This window comes from Aplysia californica, unplaced genomic scaffold (genome assembly GCF_000002075.1).
Source record: "Aplysia californica isolate F4 #8 unplaced genomic scaffold, AplCal3.0 scaffold00625, whole genome shotgun sequence".
NCBI classification, from domain to species: domain Eukaryota; kingdom Metazoa; phylum Mollusca; class Gastropoda; order Aplysiida; family Aplysiidae; genus Aplysia; species Aplysia californica.
Window position 1 is genome coordinate 280,501 of NW_004797895.1, and position 7,176 is coordinate 287,676.

At 38.6% G+C, this 7,176-nt stretch overlaps 1 protein-coding gene across 1 annotated transcript in view; it reads right to left on the reverse strand.

Annotated features, from left to right (window-relative positions):
- LOC101848997 (diacylglycerol kinase beta) overlaps nt 1-6,859 on the reverse strand; it is a gene marked incomplete in the record, with an annotated part of 103,134 nt that extends 96,275 nt beyond the window's left edge. Inside the window, 1 exon segment of the mRNA XM_035972252.1 lies at nt 6,585-6,859.
- Nucleotides 6,860-7,176: the final 317 nt, after the last annotated feature.

Consider the following 7,176-nt stretch of genomic DNA (forward strand, 5'->3'; position numbering starts at 1 on the left):
GGAGAGAGAGGGAGAGAAGCTTTAAAAACCCTAAAAGAACGAAATTTCAGGAATGCCCATTTGGAAAATTGAAACGTTGTCATCTCCACTGTAACCCAGCATGATACCAGTTAAGGTAAAGGCCCACCCGTGGATCCACAAATTCTGTTCGCCAATTTCTTGTTTCACAAACAGCACATTTACCATAGTAGTTTTGTTTTGAACATTCCCTACAAATGAAGCCAAACTGCCAGTAACCATAAACAAAACACAATCAAACACGTTCTCATTCCCATTATCTGTCTTCACAGAGTAAATTGGGACATGAACTTTTTTTGTCTCTCACTTGCCAGAAACCAGTTTCCTCTCTTCACAAGAGTTCGTTTTAGTAACTGTTTTACGGCACTTGCAACACAATATATAAGTGCCGAAGATTAGAGGTGTTACAAGAGAGTAACAAACACAAAAAAGAAGGAGGTGAGATAAAGACGATAGATGATTGATAGGAAAGAAGAAGCAAACCACACCAGAGCACCCGCCAACCACTCACCACAACGGTTCATTCACTAAACATGTAGATAGTTTTTTTTAACACATGCCGTTTATCTATTATATATTTGTGGTGGCCGAATTTTGCTGTTCAAAAGGCTTTTTAATGGCTGCATCGGTCGACATTCGGTTTTCGCCAAAAGATTCTTTAAAATATTCTCCAGATCATGGCGCCCTTCGTTTTTTCAGTTTTGAAACAGCTTTGCTGCAAAAAGCTAAATTTCTTTATTTCGCCGATCGCTTTTGTAGGCCGACGCTTCTGTCTCTGTAATTTTAGAAAATCCGACAGGTTTGTTTATTTCAAGTCGAACTTCCATTCGATATTATCGCGCATTTTCGCGCACTACTGAGCACTATTTTAAGTGTAGGACCCGTATAGATCGAAAATTAATTTTCAGTTTTCATTAGTTTCGTTTAGATCTAATCTTGGGAAAGTCCGTCTTCTAAGACGACATTGTAAACAAGAGAGGTTTCCGTTCACTAGCCGTGCGTACTGTTCCTCAATAACTCGATTTTTTTTATTCCTTTCATCGAAAGGGGGCCCAGCTAGTAAAGTCATAATTGTAATAACAATAATAGATAGCATTTCGCATAGCGCAAATTCTCACTCAACAGCAAGCTCTATGCGCTTTATCTATACATGTATTATTCAATAAATATATTACCCCAGCAGACCTGATAGCATTCTGAAACAATCTTAACTTCTTGGGAAGCATACAAAACAAACTGCCATAATTTTGGCGCTAAAACACTAACATATATTGTAAAAACGACAACAATCAATCTCAATCCCCACACAGGCAACTCCTCTAGCCAGACCATGCATAGTCCTTATTTATACCAGCACATCCCTTTGCCTTTGTACAAACTACTGCACCATGTACACCAAATACAGAGGAGTCTGCTTTAAAACTAAAATCTGCGGGCCCACCAGACTTTCTTCCATCTAGCCATGTTTTCGGTTTAGAGAGATTGCGAGAGAAGAAAAAAAAGCAGAGGTTTTATCAGTTTTAAATGGACATGTGGTTACTTGAGGGAGGCATTGCATGATTGCCCTGCCAAGAGCGATATGCTCGCAGTTAAAGGGATTAGAAAACAACATCAAATTTAATTTCTTTCAGCTTACACTGTTTTAGGATCAACTGTGTTCGGGTTAAGAAGATTCCACTGTACTACCCAAACAATAATCACAAAGAAACAGAGCCGGCCAAATTCAATCTTCTGCACTTTCTTTGAAATGAAATTATTGGTCGTTTCATTAATTTTAAACAAATTCCAGAGTTCCAGAGTCTCTTCTTATGGACTGTTCCTTAGTCCTAAAACTACCTTTTCCTTTACATGACTGCCACTTTATATAACAAGCATACAGAATATTGACAGACAATAGTAAGAATGTAATGTATCGGAAGCAGTTTTCATCACTAGACAGTCAAAACAGACAAAAGCAATTAAAAATATAAAAACGGTAAACAACAAAGTGTCACCTTACTATATGAACCTCCAATTAATTATGCCAAATGACACAGACAGCAACACAGAACAGGTCACTCTGCCTGCCACTTTCACACACTACAGCAATGATGCAAGAAAGCAGCACCGTAAGAAAGTATTTCGAACACATCAATTCAATCATGTACCAGGGGTCACTAAACTCTATGGCCTGTAGGCCAGATGCGGCCCGCCAAGTCAGTTTGTCTGGCCTGCTGCCATACCATCATATAGGGGTAAAAAATTTGGAAGATTTTGTAGCTTGCTAAAGACTTCATCACCAAAACAATTTAATGATTTCATTGAACTCTTTCGTGCAAATGAAATATTATGTGCTTTTACAAATGTCATAACTTTTATCTAGGGTTTCCTCCTCTTGCTCTATTTCAATGAGAGTTAAAGTCTTTTATTCATCACAATACCAACGACAAAAGGGTTGACGATGAAGATTTAATGAACTTTGAACACTACTCTCTTGGATTCATCAACCTCCCATTTGGAACCTGGAACTGAAGAATTAGCCTTGATAAAAACTCACAGCATGCTATTGAATAATAATCTTTATCAATGGAAATCAAATTATTAACCCATATGATATATTGAGAGTGAGAGATGTAACACTCATGAAACTGAAGATAAAGTTTGTTTTATTTTCCTTGTTCAAGCTTTGCATTCAAAAGAAAGTATTCATTCCCACCATCCTAACTCAACCAGTAGGGATAAAAATCTATTTTTCACTCACAGAAAAAGCACCATAGTGTCCACTAAACAGTAACCCAGATAAGAGCAACCTCAGCTTATGTAATGGAAATGTTCCTATATATTTAATAATCATCCCTTTCAAAGCCTCTGAAAGCAACATTTGATGTTATAATTATTTGCCTGACACAAAATGCCAAAAGGCAATTCAAATTTATTGAGTGAAGCACCAAGACTGGCCTATAATTTCAGTGTACATGCACCTCTACTTAATAATCTCCATGCATTGGATCACTTGACGGAAAAGACAAGATCTGGTCAAACCTCAGCTACTGATGCTGCCTATGCTATCACTTTGTATATATATATACAACAGTACCACCATATCCTGCAATCAGGACTTGTTCGTGTGTGATGTGTGTGAGCGCGGGTGGGGGGGGTGATCTCTTTTATGAAAAAATAAATACATAAAAATACATAAAAGAGATCATCCCTCCCCCTTTTTTAAAATTCAGCAACAAGCCCAGTCAAACCGCATTCAAGGCTTGCTTCCCAAGGCATAGCTGTTCGACGGATATCACTACATCATGAACAACTTATACTATTTTGTCATGGAGACTCAGTTTTTGTCCTTAAAAATGTTATATAAATTTTATATGATATTATATATGTGTGTGTCATCTATAATTCCTGCAGTCGCACGGAAATCTCTTTTAGGAAAAAATGAATCCCCTTCATGTCATGTAAGCTAATGGCCTTAAGCACTGAATAAAATCTACTCTTGATTGGAAGCAGCAATATAACTAAAAGCAAAATGTTGATCGATAAAAATAAAATGATGAAATCTAAAAGTCACTTTCTCAAATCTCAAATTTTGTTGCGGCTTGGTTTGGAAAATTAAGACCGTGCGCACTAGGAGTGATAAAAAACACTACTTAATCTGGCGACTTCTGGTAAATATGTTTTATTGTTTTTTGAGGGTTTTTTTTACTGTACTTTGTATTTATAAGGCATATATTGATAAATAAATAGCTTTGACGCCTTTACTTTTTTATGTATTCAGTGTATGGTATTGAGCAAAATAAATCAGCCCCATATTCTGCATTTCCTCAGTTATCTGGACAATTTCCAAAATAGTTTGGTGGCCCCTGATGCATACAATAATCACTTCTAAAGTTACAGAACAGTAAAAATAAGAGACAACCAACCAATAAAGAGCGGTGGAATAAAATAACAATGAACTCAAGTTTTGTTTTAAATGAAATCTAACAAAACATTGGCTGGCAAATCTGATGAAAGTACTGGGAAAACATTCACTTCTCTGGTAATATGATAGTATTAAAAGTGGGTGGAGAGGTGAACACCGCGCTGTGTTGGCATTACCTATCAAGTACAGTCGAACCTATGTAAGAGGGCCACTCCATTGTCAAGGAGAAAAATGGCCGTATTAGACAGGTGGCTGTCTTACTTTTAGGCAGGACTGATCAAGATGAAAAACACAAACCATTCCCTTCTGACTTCTGAAATCCCTACTGGAGGATGCCGCATTGTTGTTGTTTTGGTTGGTTTGGTGTCTTTTGTTGCTTTTTTTTGTATATTTTGTTGCTGATTTTGTGCAAGGGTGACAATAAAACGAAATGTGTTAGACGAGTAATACCGACTGCCATGTTAAAGCAAACACATGGGTCGCCACCACATGGACAACGAGCGACACATCTGTCACAAGTTCATGCAGACGTCCATAGTTACTTTGCTACAGACTAGGTAAACAGAGACCACTCATCTCAATTACGATTTGTGTATGAGTTGTGGGCGGGGCTTACAGGTTATGAGGGATCACATGCTCACCTCACCAGCAGCTGAAAATTTATTGTTATGGAGACGACCTTATTACCCAATTGTTACCTATTGGTCAACAGTGGGAGGGGTCAACACAACATGATTGTTGGAGGGACTACCTAACAACAATGACAGTTGGTCAGATTAAATACAGCTCACCCACAACGCCAGGTGTCACCGTAATGAAGTCACTAAGGTAGCCGTCTAAGGCAGGTGTTATAGTTTGGTGTTATAGGGGTTGTGTGTTAAAATTGTATGTTGCGTGGCCGCGGCCGCGTTGGGCAGGTGGCTGGTTTACACAGTGAAATTATATCGAAAAAACGCAAGAGGGGGAATGGAAAGTGGCCGTTTGTACAGGTGGCCATTATAGAGATGGTCGTCATGGCAGGTTTGACTGAATCACGATGAATCAACTCTGTGCTGAATAAATAAAAAATATATACGAATGGTCGAGCTCAGATGCTTCAGTTTCTTAAATATTTAAAGTTAATTCAAACTTGACAAATTTTTAAAGATTATTCCTCTGGAGAAAATACAGACTGGGTCAGCACTACTGTAAATCTTACTTTATATTTTCTTCTGCCCTAACATTTTATAATCAACTTTGCTAAAAAAAACAAGAATAAAAGTGAACGAGGACAGAAATATTCAGTCCTGAAAAAAAAAAAAAACAATATCTAAGTGAGCATTCTTTGGCAAACATCTCTCACCATTGACCCCATGACATCGGTTGAAAACAAATCAACTAATATCCTGACACTACCCTTTATTCAAAAGTGTTTTGACAAAACCAGCCGCACCACACTACCATTACATTGTCTAAAACAAAAATGCAGACGTGACAAAATGACTATTAATTCTCACTTCATTGTTAAGTTCTTAATTAAAGTAGAGTAGATGAGACGGCAGAATTTTACTGACGCCAGATCATGCATATCTAACTAGCTGTCTGTCTGTTTCAGATTTACCTGCCTCAGACAGCCAGGCGTGGTCACTCATGGCCTGACGCTTTTTCATAAATTTGGAATCGGCCCCTTAGACTGTGGACGGGCCGTCATAATTCATTCACCGGTCGTTGTTGTTAGTCCCTCCAATGAATGTTTTTACCCAAATTGACCAAAGGCAGGGTAGGCCTAGCCCTAGCAATAAATTTTCAACTGCTGGAGAGGGAAGTGCAATCCGTACCTTATAAGCCCGCCCACAACTCATGAAGAAATCGTGTGTGAGGTGGCTGGTCACTGTTTTGTTTACCTCTGAACAAAGTAACAAAATGGACAGTGACGATTTCACGTGAAGTTGCGACAGAAGCGTCGCCCATTCTCCGAGTGGTGGCGACCCGTGTACTTGTTTTACTGTGGCACTCGCGGTCGTCTTCATCGTACTTTACATAATATTTCGCTTATTTAACCCTGGCACAATATCAGCAACAAAAAGAAAGCTAAACAAAAAAACAAACCAACAAAACAACCACAAAAAAAATGCTTCTTACACCGCCCACTCTCCTTTTTCAAAAGAAAATTTTTGGTAAGCGTAATCAAGGCTTTGGTAAGCGTCCGGGGGTAAGGTATCAAGGGATTTCGAGTGATTCCTGTTGTTTTCGAGTGTTTTTGAGTATTTCTCCTAGATCTAGTGTTTTCGAGTGTTTCCTTGTGTTTTCGAGAAAAATAAACACTCACACTGTGTGTGAGAAATGCCTGGTGTGTCTTCATCATTTCATGTTCTCAATCGGTTTTGGCGAGCAGGCTTACACAAAAACCCAAGCCCAAGGGGTCTTATTAAACTTTTAAACAGCACATGCATGTGCAAATTCTACATGCTATTTACAAGCAAAGGGATTGATGAACCTTTAAAGAGAACAGAACCAGGGCTGAAACGCAAGAACCCATGTCTGCTCATCACAGATTTAGACACTGAAAATTTAGGAGAAAATGTCGTTTACCTCGCTTTCGTCTTCGTGTCACATCCCTCTTTATCCTCGCTAGAGCGATTCAGACGCGATTACCAGTAGCACAAAATCACAGAATGCTTACCAACTGAGCCACATCAGTTCACGTTTGGAGGATGGGTACCTTGAAGGATACAAACGAAACAGGACCTCTCCACAGGCCACTTGTTTTGATAGATGGAGTAAATCCAAGATGGCGGAGAAATAATGGGGAATTCTCATCTGTTGCTATTTATAGAATAAACATCAATTAAATGCTGAGACACGGCAACGCGGCAACTGAAACTTTTTTTATTCGAGGCTGGAATTCTGCTTTATAGAAAACAGGAGTTCGATTCATCTTATTTTCTAATTGTTTTTGTTTAATTTTGTTTTCTGGGTGTGTTTTTTTTTGTAGCTGTTGTTGTTGGTGTTTGGTATTTTTTGCTCTGACTTTATTAATAAAAGCTATAAAATTATAAATCTAATTTCATATCGCCTACCTTCCGTCTTTTTCTCTCAATGCGCGGGTGTTTGGAAAAATTGGACAGCGGAATAGGCCTTGGTGAGTGCAGTTCTCAAGTTCGCAATACGAGATGAGAAGACAGTCAATAAAGTCTTAGTATCCTGTCTCATGGTAAAAACACAGTGAGGACAGAAATTAACACCCGCCCTCTCACACCCACCCACCCACCCAC